The following is a 22,574-nucleotide window of genomic DNA, read 5'->3' on the forward strand; positions in this document are numbered from 1 at the left end:
GATGGCAAGAATAAGCGCTGGGCTTGAACTCCTCGGACGGTGTTTAAGTATACGCGGATGCGACATGTTGGCGAGATTCAGCACGCAAGGCAACTCCGGCTGGTTAGAAGGAACATCGCCTTGGCACCTACCGGGCGTCTCAAAACGCTGGCCATGATGAGGAGCGTTGTTAGTGGCATAGCAGGCGTGGCATCTGGATGGTGCACGGAAGCGAGATCGGCGGGTAACCATCGGCGTTAGTCAGCGCCCAGCGAACGCCGCCGGCGTTGGAACGGAGAACACGCTGGGCTGCTGGTGACTAGGCACAACTGTGGTTGCTGTTAAGGGATCCATGGTATTCCTAAATAAACGCATCACTGTTTTGATGATCCAAATATAATCTCACTATCAGGGAGGGAGCAGTCTACCTGACTGGATGGATGGATGGTTGTAAAACTTTTATGAACGTCCTGAGGTACGCGACTCAGCGCGTAGCGGGCTGCTCCCACGTTGGGACAGTCAGGCCATGCCCGACCGCCGCATCGTGGGCCCTCTGGACAGCCCATAGTTGCGCCCCGGCATCAGGGCTCTTGATAGCGGAGAGCCACTTGTCCTCATTTATTTGTTCCGTGCCTCGTAACGAGGGGCAACGCCAGAGCATATGGTCTAAGCTAGTGAAGTCATTGCAGTACCTGCAAGAACTACTGGCATAAGTGTCGGGATAAAGCTTGTGTAATAAAGCCGGGCTGGGATACAAGCCTGTTTGCAATAATCTGAGGGTCAATGCCTGCGCTCTATTTAACTTCTTGTAAGGAAGGGGAAAGTCTCTTCTGCCGAGATAAAAGTGCTGCGTAATTTCATTATATGTTGTCGGTTGATCTCTGTTCTCCCCCACTCCTGGCCGGCCGGGGAGTTATGCATGGTCACGGAAAGTGACACCTCGCGCCTTGGAGTGGGCCAGCTCTTGAGGTTTGTGGGGCCTCCCATGATGGATCCCATGTGAGCGGGGAACCACGTGAGAGTGTGGTTCTACCTGACTGGAGCAGTATTTTTTTTATTTTACGACCGCCGCTTCGCGTCGGCGCCCGGCACCGCAGCTTCCGCCGCGGCACCGGGGCACAAACGACGGCACCTCCAAACAGAGAGGAAAAAAAGAAAATGGTGATACCAAGAAAGAAAAAGCCGAGGCGGGATTCGAACCCGCATACCCCTAATCCCAAAGCGAGCGTCGTAACCACTAGACCATACAGCCATTTTTTAACATGGTATTAATTACAATGAATGAAATGTTGTATTTACAGGAACTATTTACAATAATATGGGCACCAGGTGGACATAACTAATCAAACGTCGACGAGCAGTCCACATGAAGATAACGTCACGCACAGCAACACCATCCTTCACAGCAAGAACTTGTAAGGGGAAGTTAAACACCTAGTCAAAAGTGGATACCAAGCCGGCTGACATTCTTCTTGGTCGTAAATGTCCTTTAAGTGTATGATCATCTGAACGAAATGTGATCTCGAGGAAATTGTTTTTTCTGCATTTCGGTCTTGCATACGAGATTTCCATAGGCTATGAAGGCCTATCAGTAAAAACACATCGAATGGAACATCTTCATACGGCGCAACAAGATATCGGATACTGTGAGAATTTAGATCAAAATATTTTTGCAAATTTCTATGGATAACATCCCAAAATAAAATGGCATCTTTACAAACAATAAAACAGTGGTCAATGGTTTCAGGCACGTCACATAGGCGACAGCCACGCTTCCAAACCGTGCATTCATACAAACCAAATGATTGCGTTCGAACGTCGTCATCGTCGTCGACAAAAAGGTCGCGCCATCCTCCTCGCCCTCCTTTTTTTCTTTCTCGCGTGTGCAATCATCCGCGGAAAGCAGTATACGCTCCCCCGGTCCGGCAGCCGTGTCGGGGGACTCCGCCTCGCCACGCGTGCGTCGGGGTGACAGCTCAGCAGCAGTCGCTGCAAGGTGCTCCTGGAGTAGTCTGAGGCAATGACTGCCGGGCTGATCGCCGTGTCCATGCCGTGTGCCTCCTTTGCCAAGGCATCTGCCTCTTCATTGCCCGGGATACCCACGTGTGCAGGGATCCACTGCAATAAGATATCGGTGCCACTGGCGCTCGACTGGCTGCCGTAGCCAGTACAGAGCCGGACCAGAATGCTCGCACCTTCGCCAAAGCCACTCGCCAGAAGGACGGCGCTCGCCAACAGGACGCCGTGCGCTAAGCAAACTTAATGCAATACGGTCGCCGGCCCGCAAGTCATACCCCTTTCGCTGCAGCGGACCGTGAGTTCACGAACCAAACATGGAACAGCGTCTGTGAAGACACTTTTCACTTTCGTGTTTTACCGATTCCTATGAAAGAGGGATCATCCATATTAAGGTGGCGGTCCCACTCCGGCGGCACGAGCACCCCGTTGTCAGTACTTTTGGAGCAATCGTGGCGGCTCTTCTACTTGGTATATAAAGTAGTGGTATATACCATGAAAAAGCCTAATTCTTGGAGATTCCAACTATATCTTATATAAAAAATTTATTTATGTGATTTAGAAATAAATGTTCAAGAAAAAGCATGAGATACATGGTTTTTGCGAACTGTGTCTCAGTTGTGACAATATTTAGAAGAAACTACCGCATCTACTGCATTGCGGCTTGCTGTGTAGCTTTAGGACATATTTATCTATTTCCTAGGCGCGGCAAAATAATTTAGAATTTTTACTTTTTGCATAATTTGCTTTTGAATAATGCCAAATATTGCAAACTTCTCTTGTAAACAGCCCGGCAACTACACGCTCAAGGAAGCTAAATTTTTGAAGTTAGAGTTCAAGGTTGCCACGGTTGCCCCAAAAGTACTGAAAACGGGGGGCTCGGGCCGCCGGAGTGGGACCGCCACCTTAAGAGACAATAAATGATGATTAATATGATAATTATCATTGATTTAAGAAACCTATTTGGTCATTCCATCTAAACATCATTATATACAAATTCTTTCGTTGTATGTCATAAACGCGTGAACAGACCCTTAATTTCTATTTTCGCATTTGGTCCGATGTCATGCCAGGTAACATATCCAATGAAGTTCAAATACCGCCTTCTTAGTCTTATAAGCTAGGTTTGTAGAACAGATAAATGTGATCGCACTTCATTATAGCCATAGATTAATTCATCGTTTCTCGTCTGCTGATCGGGCAAAAGAATGGAAATTTGGGCGAGTGTATGTTTGTTAATACTTGGGCAGCGCGCACTAAACACAAACATGGACAGGGCTCAGCGCTGTCTCTTCTCGTATTTCATATTTGCTACTCAACGTTCAGTATCCTGAGAGCTTGCCGCATGCAACATCATGCAGTGCAGTCGAATAAGCACACTTCTGCTAGTGCCTCTAGCATAGTAATCATTTCACGCCGGGCTTCCGAAGCTTTCACAATAGTGTGTCGGCGCAATTTGCACAAGTGTCCTTGCAAGCTATGAGGTGTGTATAACGCCTCGTGAATGCGGCACCAATCCGAATCCGGTGGATCATACGTACTTGTTTTGTTTCGTTTAAAGGGTCCCTAAACCACCCAGAGGTCGAAATTTAGTTGTGGTGTTGGAATTGTGCACGAGTCTACAACGAACACGTAGCCGCGAGAATTTTTCGAAATTGTGCCGTAATAGCGGAGTTACACGCGTTTGATCGAAACACGGCCCTCGCTCGTTTCGCTCTTTCCTTCGCTACTCTCCTCGTCGGCTGGTCTCTCCTCGCCGAGTGCTCCTCCAAATGTCACGTGAAGCGCGAGACACACGATGTGATTTTGCCTGCGATCCGTCCTACGACGCACCGCATCGGCCGCCGCACTCAACAAGTTCTCAACATATTCTGCCGCATGCGGCGCCGAATCGTACGCGCCGCGTGCGACCAACCTGTTGGATATAGTCGTACGACTGCACAATCAGTCGGACGGCCACAACCAATGACAGCTCCGCCAGCGTGTACGTCATGGTCACGTGGTAGAGCCGGCGGGGCGGGGCCCGCGAGCAAGCGCTTCGATCGTCCCGGTGCTTTCTTCTTTTCTTTCCCTGGTCGAGACGCTGGCCTCTTTGCCGCTGACGGCGACACAAAAATCGGGTACACTTTGTTTCTGACACGAAATAACTTATAGAATGAAGTGAACTCAAAATTGGCAATGTTATAAAACGTTGCGCGAAGTAGTAAATCGTTGACGTGGTATCGATACGGAAGCGGTCAGCGCAGACGCTGCAGCTGTCGTCTATGCGAAGCGGCTCGCCTGACTGACGTGTTTTCTCATCGCTACCAACGGCGTCGGGAAAACTAATGGTATTGCCACTTATAAGCGACATAAATGTTCAGACGTTGATTGTGCTGACGAATATGGGCGCTTTATACCGAGCTGCGGACGGATCGCAAGGGCTGTCGACCACGGATCCGACAGCGAGTGAGCTAGGCCTACATACCGTCTCCCAGCAATCGCAAGCTCGCCTGGCTTGCTCGTTCGCTTCCGTCCGTGCCGATAAAATCAAATTTATTGCAATTTAAGCGCGACATAACTGTGTACACGTTGTGCTGACCAACGTAGGAGGTTTATTATATGAGCTACAAGCGGTCGTGTCGCAAGCGACACTGGTCTCGGATTTGACGGCCCAGCGAGCTAGGCCTGGCAGCTCCTAGCCATCGGAGGCTGTCGACGAAACCCACACTGCGGACGCGGTGTGGGATCCGTCGACAGCCGTCTACGCTGCTATCACAGACGCGTTTTTATTGTGATCGTTTGTGCGAAACTAGAGAACAGTGCAAAGACGTTTGTTTTCAATTTGCGAAGTTCCGCAGTATTCCGAGCGTCTATGCAGGGCCGTCGGCTGTGGGGAGAGCAACGCACCGCACATCGTTCGTACCATGTGTCCCGAATCGTCGTATGCGGCAAATCGGACTCCGACGCGTCGTACAACGGATCGCACGCAAAATCGCACCGTGTGTCTCGCGCTTGACCTTCCTCGTCGCCATGGCGCTTCGCAACACACTGTCCACTTCTGGTTAAGGCACGTTCGCGCTAGTGGCAAACATACCGACGGCGAATTGACCTCCAGTGCCGTAGAACGTCTGCCGCGCGAGAGGTGTCCGAAGTATACGGAAGTTCGGACGGCGCACCGCCCGCTGCACGATCGACGGGCCAATCGACGACGCGCGAAGCTGTGCGCCTCCGCCGCCGGCGACGAAAATATCGGCGGCAATTTCTGTTCCAAGCAAAATTATTTCCGCTAGATAAAGCGATGCATAAATTGTACATTTTATGAAAAACAATATCCGCTGTCAAACGTTTAACATGAACAAGAGTTCCAATACTTGTCGAGCTCAGCTGCAGCGCACGGCTACCGACGAGAGACGACCGGCTCGGCTGTGCTCGCTTGCAGAGGACGGCGCTCCTAATATCAGCGCATTTTTCTTCTTTGTGCAAAATTATTGCCAAGAGCGACAACAACGATAAGAAAATATTGCTGCTCGTGAGCGTCGGTAATTCATTTCGAAACGCCGTTCTCTTTAGCTTTGAAGGGAACCGGAAAAGGCCTAGCGAGGATATCGGCGCCGTCGAGCGATCAGTGGCGGTGAGGCTGCCGCACAAATGAGTCCCGGTCTCATCCTATCTACGTACGGCAAGGAAATCTCGTCACTCGCGAGCAAAACCGCTGTCGAACGGCGGCCCGTGAATGGCAAACGGCGTGCGGCGAGTTCCCGTGCCGGTAACGTGGATTAGAGCACTGCACGGGCTCGGGCTTACCCAAAAGCCCCAGCCCGGCCCGGCCCGTGGGCTGGGCCGGGCCGGGTAGAACAGTTTTTTCACGGGCTCGGGCCGGGCTCGGGCGCGGCGTGTGCTTTCTGACCCGGGCCCGGGCCGGGCTCGGGCTTTCTGGTGGTGTGCATGTAACGTGCAGCGAGTTATTCTCGGGCGTCTCAACTGTGAAAAACATTATTTTGCGATCTCGGGCCGGGGTCGGGCCGGTTTCGAGTCGGGCTCGGGCCGGGATCGGGCCTAAGGTAAAGGGGTGGCGGGCCGGGCCGGGCGGGTAACGTAGATTATTTCCGGGCCCGGGCCGGGCCCGGGTCTCGCCATAAAAGTTTTGATCGGGTTCGGGCGGGCCGCCCAACGTAAAAACGGGCCCGGGCCGGGCCCGGGCTGAAAAAATCGGCCCGTGCAGTGCTCTAACGTGGATAGCCCTTAGCCGCGACTCAGCGCTTCGCGGGTATACCCGCTGTTGCTGTGCGTGCCGCTGTTTTGCGCGCACGTCTGGAAAAACCAACACTGTCGCACTCTGTTCGTGCAGCTAATCAGACCGCTAAGCTCGACTGTGTTGGAACGCCAGCGATTTGGCACTTGACTTGCGGGCTGTAATTACCGATTCGCAAGCGCGCACAAGCGAGCAACACGGCGAGGAAGAGCAGGGAGCGCGCGTACCTGCTAGCAGACTAACCGGAACTCGTAGGTTCTTGCTCGACCAATCGACATCGTCGAAGATGCACCCTGGTAACCTCGTCACGACCGCTGGGGATATAGGAAAGGCCAGGAGAGAAGGACGGCATTGTTTTTTTTTTTTTTTTAATTTTGTGGCGCGCCCGCGGCGCGTAGCGCTGCAGCGTTTGGCATTGTTCATCGTGACTGCTGACGACATTTTGAACGCGACGCGCGTGTTTACTTGAAATGTGAAAAAAAAATTCACAGCATATCCACGGGGTGAATGATGATGAGTGGGCGAAGCTCCGGAGGGAATCATCGGATCTCCCGCTCAAGGGGATGCTAGCACAAACGCGTTAGAAACGTGCAGTACTCTCTAGTAAGGGGGAGAGGCCACAGCGTCTTACGCAGCCGCTTACACATGCCGGAACGTGCACCGCGTTTGCCGACGCCATCACATGACTGCCGAGAGAGTATACCCCCCGTATTCATAAACGCTCCTCGACTTGAACTTGACTTGCCACCGCTTTGGGCAGCGCGTTCGAAACGCGTTGAAGGTAAGGTGGAGAGGCCACAGCGTCTTACACCAGCTTCTTACACGGGCCGTAACGCGCTAGCACAAACGCGTTAGAAACGCGCTAGAAACGCCTTTCGTTAATGTTGGGTATTTATAGCCATCGTGGTGCGTTTGTCCATGTCCGCTTCGTGGCGCAGTGGGCTAACGCCGCGCGCTCGGAAGCGAGGGGTCCCTGGTTCGATTCCGCGCTACGGACACAACTTCGGAATTTTTTTCTCAGACTGGTTACACACTACTACTACTACTACTACGGGGACGGAACGTGTGCCGCCATAAGGAGCTTCGCCCCTAAAAAAAGATATCTGAGGTGGTTTAGAGGCCCTTTAAGCTTGTGAGGAGTACGGGAGGGAAGACTTCAGTTCTGGGTCCCATTCATGGAATCGCCCGTGTCTTGAATCTGGTTCGATCTAGTGCTTAAATGCAGAGCGGCGTATGACGAAACGAAGCAGGGCATTTGTGTCTGCTCGCGAGAACTCAATACGTACTTTAGACGTATTATTTGAAGCTGTTTTGCATCAGCGTCTGCCTGTTCATTCCCTATTAAGCCGCAATGCATGTGCATGCATCCCCGGGAAGGTGATATCGTGCCCATTTCTTTTCGCAACGTCGAGAAGCTCTATGATTTCTAGAGTTAAGGTATAATACGGGTTTCGTCTCATGGCGCAGCGAACGGTTTCAATAGCTGGCTTAACATCGCAGAATACCGTCCCTGTGCGAAGGGTCTCCTCGGAGACAAATCGAGTTGCCTCCCGGATTCAAAAAAAAAAAAAATCTGCGATTGTTGGTGTACTCTTATAATTCCGTTTATATCATCGAAATATGATCATCTGCGGGATGGAGAAGGCTTTAGTGGTGGCATATGACGTTACAGATTCATCGATATACACGGGCGAAGTACCACATTACACTGTATAAATGTGAAACCGGGTAAGTTGCTTGAGGTCGATGAATGCGTGGCAGAGTCACTGCCACCCGCTCAGCGATCACACGCGGCACGCCCTGTGGAGAACCAAACCAGCTCCCAAACGGTGCCGCCTCAATCCAAGCCCCGTCTGCTTTTCTCTGCGAAACCCATGCACTATCTCGGAACAATTGAATAAATGGAGAGGGTCAAACCGAATTCGGCGTCTCTACAGATGAAACAGAGCGTTTCCTTGTAGTCCCACGGATCTGAAGTCTAACCTAAAGTTTAGGCGGGACCCACGGAAGAGTTCAGTGAATACTGGCGGGAGAGAATGATGGCGGTAGAAGGCTCTTATGGCGCGATGTATTCGTTGAGGCGCTACAGTGTGGGTGGGTGGCCGTAAGTAATGACAAGTTAAGGTGCCTGCGTCGATTCAACAATCGAAGGTACACTCGCAGAGGTTTGTAGAGCATTCGCACGCGAAAAGGACAAGCATGAGCTTCCGCTATTGTTTCATTAGTTGACATAGCATGCGAACCTAGCGAGCCCTAGCGTGCGCACACAGCTCTCATGCTTGAGAGCATGCACCGACACGCTGTACCGTAAATATAGCCTACGAATAGCGCTTGCTACAGTTGGAATAGAGATAACTCCGAGTGATCCCACCTTGTTCCTTGCACAACACGATGAACGCGAACAAAACTCTTCAGCTCCGAATTCAGTGTGGTGGCGAGTCCTGACTAGGATAGTCCACGGTCTGTGACTGTTACAGCAGGTACCGCTGTTCCGTTAACGATGATGGGACACCATGTCATTAGTTTTCACGTGAATTCATGTATGGTACATATTTCTTTTAAGATATCGATAGAGTGTTGCACGGGTCCGGCTTACCCGAATGCCCGAGCCAGGCCTAGCAGGATCAAGCCCTTTCTGCTGAGCCGGGTCCGGGCCTGATGCCATTCGGGTTTACATGCGGGCCTGGGTCGGGCTCGTGTCTGTTCACTAATGGACCTAGGTCGGGCCTTCGAGTACACGTGAGTGTTCTGCATACATCCAAAGGATTCCGCGTGAGTTCCAAGTGTAGTTGGAAAAACTGGCTCTTGATTACCTTAACAAACAAAGATAACGGTTCTAAATCGTTTTTGGTGGACCTTTTATTGAAAACAAGTTGTAATTATATTTGCTATCTCAGCAACCTTCGCTTTTCAGATGACGTTGTCCTGTTCGGCAACAACGGTAATAAATTATAACAAATTATTGAGGACCTTAACCGAGAAAGTGTAAGAGTGGGGTTGAAGATTAATATGCAGAAGATAAAGGCAATGTTCAATTGCCTTGCAAGGGAACAAGAAAACAAGAACAAGGGAACAAGGCTCTAAATTTCTAAAGGAGTACGTTTATCTAAGTCAATTAATCACGGGGACCGTGATCATAAGAAGGAAATTTACAGAAGAATAAAATTTGGTTAGAGTGCATATGGCAGGCATTGCCAAATCCTGACTGGGAGCTTACCACTGTCGCTGAAAAACAAAGTGTACAATAATTGCATTCTACCGGTGCTAACATATGGGGCAGAAACTTGGAGGTTAGCTAAGAAGCTCGAGAACAGGTTAAGGACGGCACAAAGAGCGATGGAACGAAAAATGTTAGGCCTAACATTAAGAGACGGGAAGAGAGTGGTGTGGATCAGAGAACAAACGGGGATAGCCGATATTCTAATGGACATTAGTAGAAAAAGAAATGGAAGTGGGCGGGCCATGTAATGCGTAGAATGGATAACCGGTGGACCATTAGAGTTACAGAATGGGTACCAAGGGAAGGTAAGCGCAGTCCAGGACGGCAGAAAACTAGGTGAGGTCGGCATGGTGGCGTCGGCATGGTCTGAAAACTAGGTGAGGTGATGAAGTTAAGAAATTTGCAGACGCAAGTTGGAATCAGCTAGCGCAATAAATGGGTAATTGGAGGTCGCAGGGAGAGCCCTCCGTCCTCTAGTGGACATAAGAATAGGCTGTTGCTGCTGATGAAGATATTTGTTTCTACAAAAAAAAAAACTTTTTTCTGGCGAAAGAAAGAACATTGTACTAAAACCGCTTTTGGTACGGTCTGACTGTTACCCCGTTTACGACTGCAGTATTTTATCGGTCTCCATGCGATTATTTTGTTGCAATAGCGCCATTTTACCGCTTTGCATTTATTGCACCACGTTGACGACTGAATAATTGTCACTGCAGTACACATAGTACACACCTTAATCGCATTCGCAATGTTCTTCGCGGGCCTTAAATTTATACATGAGAAGTGCTTCGTCGTGGGTTCGGCTGGTTTGGTGTCAAAACCTATTGCCAACTTTCGTTTTTTCTGCACGTTATTCTTGCTAATCGTGGAAACGTAAAACCAGGAGTCGCGCACTTGGCTGATATTACCAATTCTGAGGGGTGAAATATAGATATGGTGTACCCATTAAAAGGTGCTTATAGGTCTAGACAGTAAACGCGGACAATGCGTATAGTTGAGTCACGCATGAGATCACTGTGGCGAGCCACATGACTGTCACACAGTTCATACTCCGCACTCTGCGACGAATCGGCACGTTGTGCGTGCCTCGCCCAAACTTAAGTAATCCCAGCATTTTCTACGTAAACTCCTCTTGCACCTCTAACGCTATAACACGTCTTGTGACACAACAAAATACCTTGCATTACGATGTTGATATTTTCAGCTCTTGCACTTGCTCATTATCTGACTTCTGTCATTAATGTAATTCAATTTTTGTTGCATTTTACCAATGTACTTCCAGGTTTTCTGTTTTGTTTGTTGTTTTTATTTTCTGTTTTTTCTGTAACACAAGCGCACCAATACTAAGGCGTAGAGCTGTCCTTGGGCACTTTCAGAAATAAATCAAATGAAATGACGCAAGAGACATCGTCTGCAGTCGTCAGCGCAGAGTCCGGCATGGTCGTACAATTTCAGCGAAAACGACTCATGGGGCTGAACTTGTGGTCGAACCGGTTCGGAACGGTCCCTCCAAAAAGTTTCGGTTCAGTTTCGGTTTCAATATGGCGGTAAACATACCGGTTCGGTTCAGTGCCGGTTCGGCGGAAAACAACAGTTCAGCTCCGGTTTTCGGTTCATTTCCGGTTCGGTTTGCTTGTATCTGCTAGCCCTGAGCAGCAGCAGTTGATTCGCGTGCTGCGTCGTCCCCACTCGCCACTGTGTATTGTAAGAACAACATGCGTGGGGCTCGAGCCCAACGCTAAACCTTGTTATCACCGTCGACATTTTGGCTTCCGAAACTGAGACTTTTTTTTACCCGTTATGTATAATCCTTGGTGTTAAGAACATAAAGAGAACGCAAAAGATTAAGAAATGGGTTGGAGTGCATACGGAAGGCATTGCCAAATCCTGCCTGGGTGCTTACCACTGTCTTTCAAAAGAAAACAGTACAATCATTGCATTCTACCGGTGCTAACATATGGGGCAGAAACTTCGAGATAAACAAAGATGCTCGAGAACAAGTTAAGGACCACACAAAGAGTGATGGAGCAAAAAAATGGGGCAGTTTCGCCCGAAAGGCGAAGCATCAATTGCGATAGCAATTTAGTAGAGAGCTATAAGGAGTAGGGATAGTAGTTTTATCGGCTGCAAAACTTGACACATTCCCTTATATACAAACTGAATTAAGAAGCATGGTGTCAGCGCGCACAAGCAAACATGAATAGATCGTAGTCGATGACCGCAGACAACCGCTGTCAACACGCTGGCATGGGGAAGCGCGGCCACCGCAGCGAGTGAAGGTTCGTGCGGTCTATCGCTTCAGCGGAAACTAAGTGGCGAAAGCACAGCGCATACAAAGGTCAGAGCCGTGTGGAGATCGCTTTCAAGACACTGTGAGCGCCACAACACCGACAGCCCGCACCGGCGCAAAGTACAAGAACGGATTTGTTGGCAAAGTAGAAGCCCCCCCCCCCCCCCCCCCCTGCCGCGCTGCCTTCCCGCTTTGCTCATTTCGCGTAGGAGATTGCGTCTCCAGGTCCCCTTGCGCCCGGTTGCAAGATCCGCATTTTGTGCCACAGGACAGCATCCCCCCCTCCCTCCCTCCCTCCCATACCCCCACGGCCATTCGCGCGACGGAAGTCTCGTTTGCTCTCCGCCGTGTGTTCGCTCTCCGTGATAGCGCGCGTCCCCCACGCGCTTTCACTCGCACATACGGCACGCGGCGACGATTTTATCGCCCTTGGACTTTATGCGGAACCTCACGGCGACGGCGATGGCAAAATTCCGCTTGAAGTGTCCATATCATTGCTATCGCAATAAAATGTTAGGCGTAACGTTTAGAGACAGGAAGACACTGTGGATCAGAGAGTAAACAGGGTTAACCGATATTCTAATTGACATTAGGAGAAAAAATGGACCGCATATCTTCTTGCTTCGCTGCAAATGACATCGAAAGACGATAGTCTTCTGCCACCCCTGACACGTAACACCTTCTCTTTTCCCCCCTCCCACCCATCCCGTCTTTCCCCTCCCCTCTCACTCCTCCCATGATGGATGCAATATAGGTTTTGCAGAATTCTATTCAAGTTTCACGCGTTCGCCCTGCTCTCGCGCCATCTGTTGGGACCTTTTGACTTAAGGCCGGCTAGAGAGCCGCGGCTTCAGTCGGCTTGTTTTTAACGCGTAGCGTCTCTTCGACGCCATTTCTAACGCCCTGATTTTTTCATTTGCAGCATCTAATTTTTCATTTCTTTCTCTCTCTCTTTCTCACTATCTGTGTTTCTCTTTCTCTCTCTCTTTCTTTAAATGTATCTCTCTCTCTCTCGCTCTCATTTTCTCTTTCTCTCGCCCATAGCAAGTTCTGTTACAATCGTTGGTACAACGCAATCATATGGTTCCCATAAATGCATGTTCTACAAGCGAGGGGTACCTGCTGCCGACCTCTGCTGATAATGTACCTTTTGACTTGTTTTTTTCTCATGGGAATGCACAGTTTGTGGTAAACGCGAATCATGGACCCAAACACCGAACCAGTTGTATCAACAGGGGTGCATTCCTCCCAGATGACTGCGCACTTAAAACATGTTTATGATGGACTTGACATTTAACCGGACTGGTACCCGATTTGGTGATGTGCCTATCCTTACCACCCTTTTAAATCGGAGCCAACTTTTCCGCCTAAAGTTAGAACGCTGCCTCTTCTGTGTGTGAATGTCATTCTCACATGTAAGAGGCCGCCTGTGGCGAGAAAAGAAGACGAAGAAGTTCGCGGAGCGTTCAAAACCGCGCGAGCGCTCGAGGCACGTGAACCGAGGTGTGGTCGAGGCAGAAGCGAGGCGAAGCAGCATTATCGACGTGGCTCTTGGACGGGAAGGTCACTTCGTCAGCTATGCTCTGACGACGGGAGAGCGGAGAGCCCGGCCACGAAGCTCGTGACACTGGCAAGGCCCAGGCGTAGCTGTAGATCTGGGAGACGTCCGGGCGAAGCTCCTGGGACCATCTGCTGATGTTCACGGTAGTTCCGGTCCTCTTCGCCATAATCCTTCTTCCTCGGCCGGGCCCGATTAACCGATAATCACAGGCACACCGGGCTGCCACGCAGATCGTCGGAGGGCGAAGAACGCTTCATTAGGCCTAACCAGGCAAGTGACACGTCAGCGGCGGCTACCGGGGCACCAGCCACGTACTCGGTCAGGTCAACAGAACCGCGAGTCGTCGGAACTTACGGCATCAGCGACACCCTGATTGAATAAGACTTGGACCCGACGAGAGGAACTTCAAGTCGACGGTCCGTAAGAGCCCACGTTCCTGCTTTGCGACGCAGTTAGGCCGGGGCCAGGGTGGCCAGACTTTGATGAGTCAGGGCTAGGACTGACTTAGAGATATTAAGATGGAGTTAGGCTCCGAAACCAAGATAGCATTTTTTGATACATTTTTATTTAGTATTGAATCAGCATTTTGATTGAGTTATGTCTTTAGTTCTGTGTGTCTCGTGCTTTTACCGTCCTTGTACATATTAAATCCTCGTTTGCTGTGCTGCCAGTCGTGTCTCTCCTCCATCGAGGGTAAGGCCTGTGTGCACCCCTCCTGCCCCCTAGTAAGAGTAGGTGACAGTCATTGTGTCCGCCATTCTATGACTCTGCACAACTGGTGAATGTTTTAGCGGGCTGCATGTTACTGTAATAAATACCATGAAAGAGAAAAAAATAGCAAAGGTCACTTGAAGGACATGTATAACTTGACAGTTTCAGCCGGACTGGTACCATCTCTTGTTACGTTGCTTGTCATTGCCACATTTTTAGACTAAAATCAAAGCTACTTGCCACCTTTTTAAGATCAAAGCTAATTGTATTTTGTGCGTGCAGGATGTGCTTAACGAGATTTTGGGTCCGTTCTAGGCCATGAATATGAGATGTGTTGGCTGGTGCTTGTTTCGCAGATAGTATTTTTCTCGCATATACATTATGCAATACCATGTAAGAAAATAAGACAAAAAATAGCATAGTGGTTATGAAGCTCGCCTTTGGACCGTGGGTACCCGGGTTCGAATCCCGCCTCGCCAAGAAATATTATTTTATTTGTTTATTACTCTCGTTCTCTTTCTATCTCTCTTTCTTTTTCTCTCTGCACCTCCTCTCGACATGCTTGGTTTTGGCCGGGCGGTTGAATCGAGTGACAGACGGACAAAGTTTATCGCGTTTGGCTAGCCCAAGAAAGACTATCGTGTTTAAAATAAAATGCCTTGCCGGAAATTTTTAACCCTAGCCTTCGCTACCGTCGCCTCTTCGTTTTACCTATTTTTAATTATTTGTTTATCGGACAGTGCCTGAGAGGAAGCCGAGGTTAAGCATGAGTACAGCCTGCAGAAAGGACTTCGTCCCTCTTCACATTGGCCAGCGCGGTACAATACTTGTACAGAGTAGTAGCAGCGTCTGTGCTACTAGCATTAGCAGTCCAGAAACGCAAGCGAAATATACCGTTGTACGAAAAAACGATAAGTTAGTTATACTCGAAGTGCTCCTATTGTACGCTAAAAGCAAGCAGCAAATCATTAAAGTTATAATCTAACAGCTGCAACAAAGACATCATTTGTATATGATAGCAAACCCTTATACAAAATGCGAAGATTAAACGAAACCTATGGTACCGTTCAAGACAAAAAGCACGGGGCAAAAAAAATATGGTATATAAAATACAACATGCAAAAGGGGTTCGACAGTGCGGCGCTACAGCAAAACCTTGATCAGTGGGTCAAATAAAAGATATACAAATTAGTAGGTAATGTCACTTACAACAAGAACATTTCTGCACATATTTTTTTTTAAATTCTAGAAAAGGTTCTATAAAACCAACATCCAAGTCCAACATCCGCCGCCCCGATGTAAGGTTCTATAAAACCAACATCCGCCGCCCCGATGTTTATTAATGGGCGGTGGAGCAGAGGTACAATACCGCACACACACGCACACACGCAACATTGCAATATTCACCTGCACAACTTTCAAACTCAACCTATTGGCACTAATGCATGCTCAATACCGTTAATCTCAGAAGCGTACCAAAGCCATGGTATCACAGATATCTGTGAACTCTAGAAAATAAAAAGAAACGCTTGTTCAAGACAGCTAAGCGACTAAACACTCCTGCCTCTTGGTCGAAACAAAAATCCTGCGAAACCGCATATTGACGCGCCGTTCGTAAGCTAAGAACAAGTCCGTTTCTCATAATTTATAATCCCTGATGACTAACAATCCCAAAAAATTCTGGCGTGCCATTTCCCCGACCTCCTCTCCGACTAACGTAGCGCTACAAAATGGAAACGGAAATTTGATTGAAGAAGAAAAATGTGCCGATGTCTTAAACAAATATTTCACATCCGTATTCACGAAAGAAGACTGCTCAAATATTGCTACCATTACTGACGTCACTTACAGGTATATGAACCGCATTCAATTAACAGTCGAAGGAATCGTATCCACAAGCTCTGGTATTGACGGAATCAACACTAAGATTCTCAAACTAACAATAATTCCCTGCAGTTTAATCCTTTACCATATCTTTAATCAATCATTATCCAATGGTACACTTCCACATGATTGGAAAATTGGCAAGGTGATACCCATCTTCGAATCTGGAAATAAAAGTGATGTAAATAACTACCGCCCCATATCCCTCACTAGCATTTCTTGCAAAATACTAGAACACATAAATGAATCTAATATTGCCCAGCATTTAGAAAATAACCATTACTTTTTTCCCCCACTGCACGGTTTTAGGAAAGGTTTGTCTTGTGAAACCCAACTACTAGAATTCACTCATGATCAATTTTCTGATATGGATGGTAACACACAGACAGACTGCATATATATCGATTTTTCTAAAGCATTCGATCGTGTAGCACATTGTCATTTAATTACTAAACTGTCTTGCTTTAATCTTGATTCTCTTACTATATCTTGGCTCATGAATTTTTATCCTCACGCAAGCAGTTTACATGGGTTAATAACACCTCATCTCCATTTTCTGAAGTTACTTCTGGTGTTCCTCAGGGCAGCGTCCTGGGTCCTTTATTATTTCTTATCTACATTAATGACCTTCTATCTCATATAACATCAAACATCCATTTGTTTGCCGACGATTGCGTAATATACCGTAAAATTATAACTCGGGCAGATCATCTGGTACTTCAACATGATCTTGACACAATCTCATTCTGGTGCTCGAAGTGGCAGATGCCGGTTAACGCTGAGAAATGCAAACTAATGACGTTCAGCCGAAAGCAGTCAAACTCGACTTACACATACTCTCGTAACAATAAACCTTTATTGGCAACAGACCACTACAAGTACCTTGGCATTAACTTCACTTCTAAACTATCCTGGACAACACGCATTGAAAAAATTACCACTACAGCATCGCGCACACTCGGTTACCTGAAACGTAATCTTCACGCGGCGCCATCTATAACACGAAAACTAGCATATCAGACATTTGTTCGTCCACAACTCGAATATGCATCCTCTATCTAGTCCCCTCACCAATCATATCTAATCGACTTACTAGAATCTGTGCAAAACCGCGCGGCACGTTTCATCACCCGTGACTATAACCGCTACTCCAGTGTGACTAACATGAAGGCTTCGTTATCATTGCCATCCGTGGAATTACGCCGGACGATAGCCATTCTATGTTTATTGCATAAAATAATCTACAGCGCGCACCTAAATACCTTGCCACTATCAAAGCCTCATCGCATATCTCGCACTCTCCCTAATCAGCGTAGTTTTGTTCGTCTTTTTGGCCGCACCCAAGCCTTTACCGCATCTGCGCTAGCACGTGCCATTATTCAATGGAATGACCTCGCTGATGATGTAGTGTGTATTCATGACCACGCGGCATTTAGAAATGAAATACTAACCATGTATGACTGTGTTTGTTAACCATATGATATCTTGCAATCAAGTTTATAAATTATATAATGACAGCATGTTGGCCCGTTCAAATGTGTATAATACATACTAAGTGTCTTATTATTAGTGCTACACCTATGTTATCTCTGACATTTTTCTATTGTATAACACTTTTGTTTTTGAATTCTGGTTGTTCTTGTGTTCTGTCGCTCAAAATTTCCCCACATAATACTCAGTGGAGCCTGTGAGGCATTTGTAATAAATAAATAAATAATAATAAATAAATAAATAAATAAATAAATAAATAAAAATAATAAATAATAAATAATAAATAAATACTAATAAATAAAAATTGCTGATAACTCTGAATAGCCTCATATATGTCGCCTATGTCATATATGTTTATGCCATTTATATTCTGAACGAGGTATTCAAAGTTCATCAAAGTTTCATCATAATTTCCCGCGTAACATGTTTAACAACTGTACGTTTAGGTTTGTGCACCCTTTGCATAAAGCAAAAATTGGAATGTGATCGCTGATGTCTGAAATCGGTAAGCCAGATTCGATATCAGATGGTACGGCATTTGTCACACACACATCTAAGGGTAGCAGTGTCAATTGTAATTCTTGTCGGTAGAGTTATGTAATTTGAACACGCTAAAGATGAGACAACACTGTTAAATTCTCTAGTATTCTGTTCATCACAGTAGATTTAAATTAATGTCGCCCATAAGTACAACAGAAGAAATATGGAGTACAAAATTTTCAAGCAATTTTTCAAGAAAAGAAAAAAAAATCGTTTGTTTCCAGTCCGTGGCCACGACGACTATGTTAGGCAGCGATACAGTTAAACAATCAACATTACGACTTACTATTGAAGGAATGCTGGTAACAACTTTACCCATAAACAGCAGGCCTCCGCCCCTTCCAGTGGCCGCAGTAGACCGTTATATGCGTAGTTATGGAATGAAAATGATCATCATGGGTGAGCAACCAAGTCTCAGTAAATAGCAAAGCATCAACTTCTGTTGTTAATGAAGTAAAAAATGATCAAGGCGGTCGCGTTTGTTTTTAATGATTCTAATGTTAAAGTGAACAAGAAATTTCTTGCTGTCGTCGACTACTGAACCTAGTGTTAAAATCTCGGAGTTACAGAGGGAACAAGTTGGCGATTGGAACATGGCCATGATCACTGGAGTGAACAATTAGGCCACTACTGGGATATCTTGCACAAGTCGCCGTCATTGATAATCCTGATGGCCATTAGTGGATTCATTCTTTCGGGTGAAAACCTTGCCTCCGCTCGTCCAAACGAATTTCCAAGATATTTGTTTCTGGAGGGCAATGGTGGCTCCCAACAGCCGCTTATTAGATCGGGTTAGATGCTCGTTAACATACACCCGATCAGATCCATGAACTCCCAGCATTTAGTTCGTAATCCGATGTTTCCTAGCTTTTGAAAGAACTGCCTGTCGCTTAGCGCGGCGCACGAAACGAACAATAGTGTTGCTTTCACCTGCCATGCGCGTCGCTATCTTGGTTACAAGTATCAATGTCAGCGGCACAAAGTGGCGCTTGAATGATTTCGCCAAGTCTTTTTATTACATAATCAGTGTTGTCGACCGACTTGACGCCCTTTGTCTCTAGGTTATTCAATCGGCTATATTGCTCAAGCTCGTCCACCCTTTGGGCTAGCTGCTTGTTTTCTTTCTTGAGAGCTTTGTTACTTCGCAGTAGAACGCCCAGTTCGTGCATCAAGGCTTTCAATTCAGTATTTATTGCCTTAGTTTCGTCGCAAGTGTCCCTGCAGAACTTGACACTTTCCTTCCCGGAGCGCATTTCAAGTCTCATTTCACGTTTGAAGTCATCCAGATCCTTCACGAAGTCCTTTGACATTTTCACAAACACAAATGCAATAAAATACAAATATGATACCAGTGTAATGAAAGCTTGGCAGCGGCGCACAGCAAGTTCAAAAGAAAACTTCAAATAGAGCTCACCTGCATAGAGCTCACCTGCAAGAAGCAGAAAAATTAGGCTGGTGCGTATGGATTGTGCGCTGCTGCCAAACTACGTCCAAATGCAGATCCAGCCGTTTTATAGCAGCTGAAGCCGCTGTCTCTTGCTGATGGGCTCGTGTGATGCAGCGCCCCGTCCGGAAAGCAGCAGCTATCAGGCTCCGGACTTGCGTCGTAGCGTGCCAGCCGAACCGTCGTAGCGAACCAGCCGAAGTGAGTCGGTCGGTCCTACATTGCTTGATCACCGCTGCAAGAAGCAGAAGAATTAGGCTGGTGCGTATGGATTTTGCGCTGCTGCCAACTATATATGATATATATATATATATATATATATATATATATATATATATATATATATATATATATATATATTATGTATGTCATATCATAAGAAGCCAACAAACAATGACACCAAGGACAACATAGGGGAAATTACTTGTACTTACTAACGAATTAAAGAAATGAGAAATTGATGGAAATGAAAATAGATGAAAAAAGTTGTCGCAGTTTCACCTGAAAGGTGAAGCATCAATTGCGATAGCAAATTTGAAGAGAGCTATACGGAGTAATGATAGCAGCTTTATCAGCTGTATAAACTTGGACATGCAGCAGCACCGGCAACACGCAGAACTGTTTCGACGCCGTCGGCGTTTTGCCCGCGTTCGCTCAAATGCGTGCGGCGTTGGTGACTGTTGCCGGAGCCTCTGATATAAATATAGGTACTTGGTGCCGCAGCTAAACGTCGCCTCCCTTCCCTCCCCTCCCCCCCACAGCTTTCGTGCGTCGGAAGAAGGCACGTTTGCTATACATATATGGTGATTGTAGAGGAAGAAAGAGACGCCTACTTCTGCAGCCCTTAAGGGAGCACAGAGCAGAACGCGCGTTTGTTCTCCGCCGTGCGTTCACTCCCCGTGAAAGCGCGCGTCCCTCGCGCCCTTTCACTCGCACATACAGCGTTCGGCGCGCGGCGACGATTTCATCTCCATTGACGTCATACGGAACCTCACGGCGACGGCGACGGCGAAGCCGACGGCAGAAATCTGCTTTTGAGTGTCCATATAATTGCTATCGCAATAAAAACAACTGTCCGCAGGTGGGGAACGAACCCACGTCTTCGCATTACGAGCAAGGTAAATACCTTGTTACGAGTGCGATGCTCTCACCATTGAGCTACCGCGGAGCCGTTTTGCAATCCACTTTCTGGGGTATTTGTGTTTTACAACTAGAACTAACCTGGGAGTGTTAGCCAGCGCCACCACTCACAACCTAGCGGCGGATGTGATATGATTAATCAAAATCGGGCCCCTCGGTTCCCTTTCTTCTCGTTCATTATATATATATATATATATATATATATATATATATATATATATATATATATATATATATATATATATGCGCTTTACCAGGGTCTTCGACTAGGCCCAAGCCCGTGCAGTGCTCATAATATATGCATCGCCGCGCATCATTCGCACACAAACGTATAGATATACAGCGAGCAAAAGAAGAAGGAGAAGAAGAAGCAGCTCGCTGTATGCTGAATCGCTCTGAGGTGCGTATACAGTGTATTCAAATATACTCACAAGGACAACAACGTTTGTACTCGCGGGTATATATATACATACCAACCAGCGCTCTCAAGAGAGGCTCTCGCTTGTTGCAGGTATATATGTAGCGCATATATGCCTCGAAGCGCGCAGCCGTCGACGTCAGCTGCGGTGGCCGAAGTGGTGACGCCTCGCGCGATCCTGGCCTTCCTGACGGGTCCCCGAGGCGCCTTCAGCCTGGTGCCCACTGCGATCGCCTGGCTCCTCAAGGACATCGGCTTCGTGTTCGTCGCCGGCGCGCTGCTGCTGCTGGACCAGGAGCTGACGCTGGACCTGTGCGACCTCGTCTTCCGCTGCCTGTCCTGCTTCGTCTCCGCAGCCTGCTCGCCAGCCTGCTGGACGGAAGGCAAGTGTGCGGATCGCTGCCGCTGGGTTATACGTGTACACTCTTGCACAAATGCTGAATCATTACATTTGAAGAAGAATAGACTTCATTTCATTTCATTTATTTCCTTAAAGACCCCGTAGTAGGTGTATTATAATACATAAGGAGTAGGGGTACAACATTTACAAGCAAGTGTTACATTGATTTCAATTCGTTATATAAAAAGTTGTTACATCTTGAACGAATTGTGACGAGCAGGTGACGGCAGCGACTTGATGGGGAATAAGGGCATTCCAGTCTTTAGATGCTCGGTAGAAAACGAGACTGGAAATGTATTTGTGCGTGAGTCTGGTTGTGCTACCTGCATCGGATGGCCAATGCGTTGTGACCGGTACGCATTAAATTTTTTTTGTGTAAGTAATGTCCGCCTCTTCGAGTAGACCAGCTCCTGAACTAGAATTGTTGCAATCTGCCAAAGGCAACTTCAAAATTTTTTGAAAGTGTTTGCTGAAACACCCGGTATATATACTGTATACACCTATAGATAATTCCCATTATGGCCTCGAACCATATACGCCATATTTTGAGAGCCAGATTTCCCCCTGGTAATTTTTTGTAAATGGGAAGCTGTATATGGTGTACACTTAGAGCTTAAGGCCCAACCACAAGGAAGAAATCTTCGACGGATTTTCGGTGTCGGCGCCAACCCGCGTCACACGGCGGCGGCCGGTGGCATTGATTACAATGCGCCGCCGGTTCACGCTTGCTTGGCGCCCAAAACCGAGCATGCCAGACTGCAGCGCCGATGGCGAAAGTGGCGGTAGAAGTAGGAGGCAAACAAACTATGGCCTCCGTGACGGCGTTACGTGCAATGTGGGCGAGCTCGGAGGCGATTTACAAAGCGAGCTTCCGGCGTTGCCGTCCGCGAGTGCCTCATTCGCGTCCTAAAGCAGCCGATCGCTCGCACGTACTTACGTGCTCCGGCCATTGCAAATGGTGCGGCTTTGTAGGGTATCATGGATGATGATTCCAACAGGGACATGCAAGGAATGCCGAAGTGCACACTTAAGGCCAGTCCAAGTTACCGGCACGGCAACTTACCGCACGCCGTTTTCCGTTCGCCGTTCGACGGCGGTTTCGCTCGCGAACGGTGTTCCTTGCCGTAGACAGGATGGGACCGGGACCCATTTGTGCGGCAGCCGTACAGCGAAGTGGCCAATCAGCGCCCGAGGAGTGGTCAGTCAGGCACCGACGGCAGCCTCATCGCAGCTGATCGCTTGGCAG

General features: G+C 47.7%; 1 protein-coding gene and 1 non-coding gene across 2 annotated transcripts in view; both read right to left on the minus strand.

Annotated features, from left to right (window-relative positions):
* The window catches only part of LOC119455526 (uncharacterized), a 582,670-nt gene that overhangs the window by 16,577 nt on the left and 543,519 nt on the right, over window positions 1–22,574 (minus strand). The window lies entirely within an intron of this gene.
* On the minus strand, window positions 20,444–20,538 carry Trnat-cgu (transfer RNA threonine (anticodon CGU)). Its single transcript has 2 exons — window positions 20,502–20,538; window positions 20,444–20,478 (listed from the first exon to the last, which is right to left on the minus strand). It is a non-coding gene; the product is annotated as a tRNA-Thr (tRNA).

Source organism: Dermacentor silvarum, chromosome 6 (assembly GCF_013339745.2).
Source record: "Dermacentor silvarum isolate Dsil-2018 chromosome 6, BIME_Dsil_1.4, whole genome shotgun sequence".
Lineage (NCBI taxonomy): Eukaryota > Metazoa > Arthropoda > Arachnida > Ixodida > Ixodidae > Dermacentor > Dermacentor silvarum.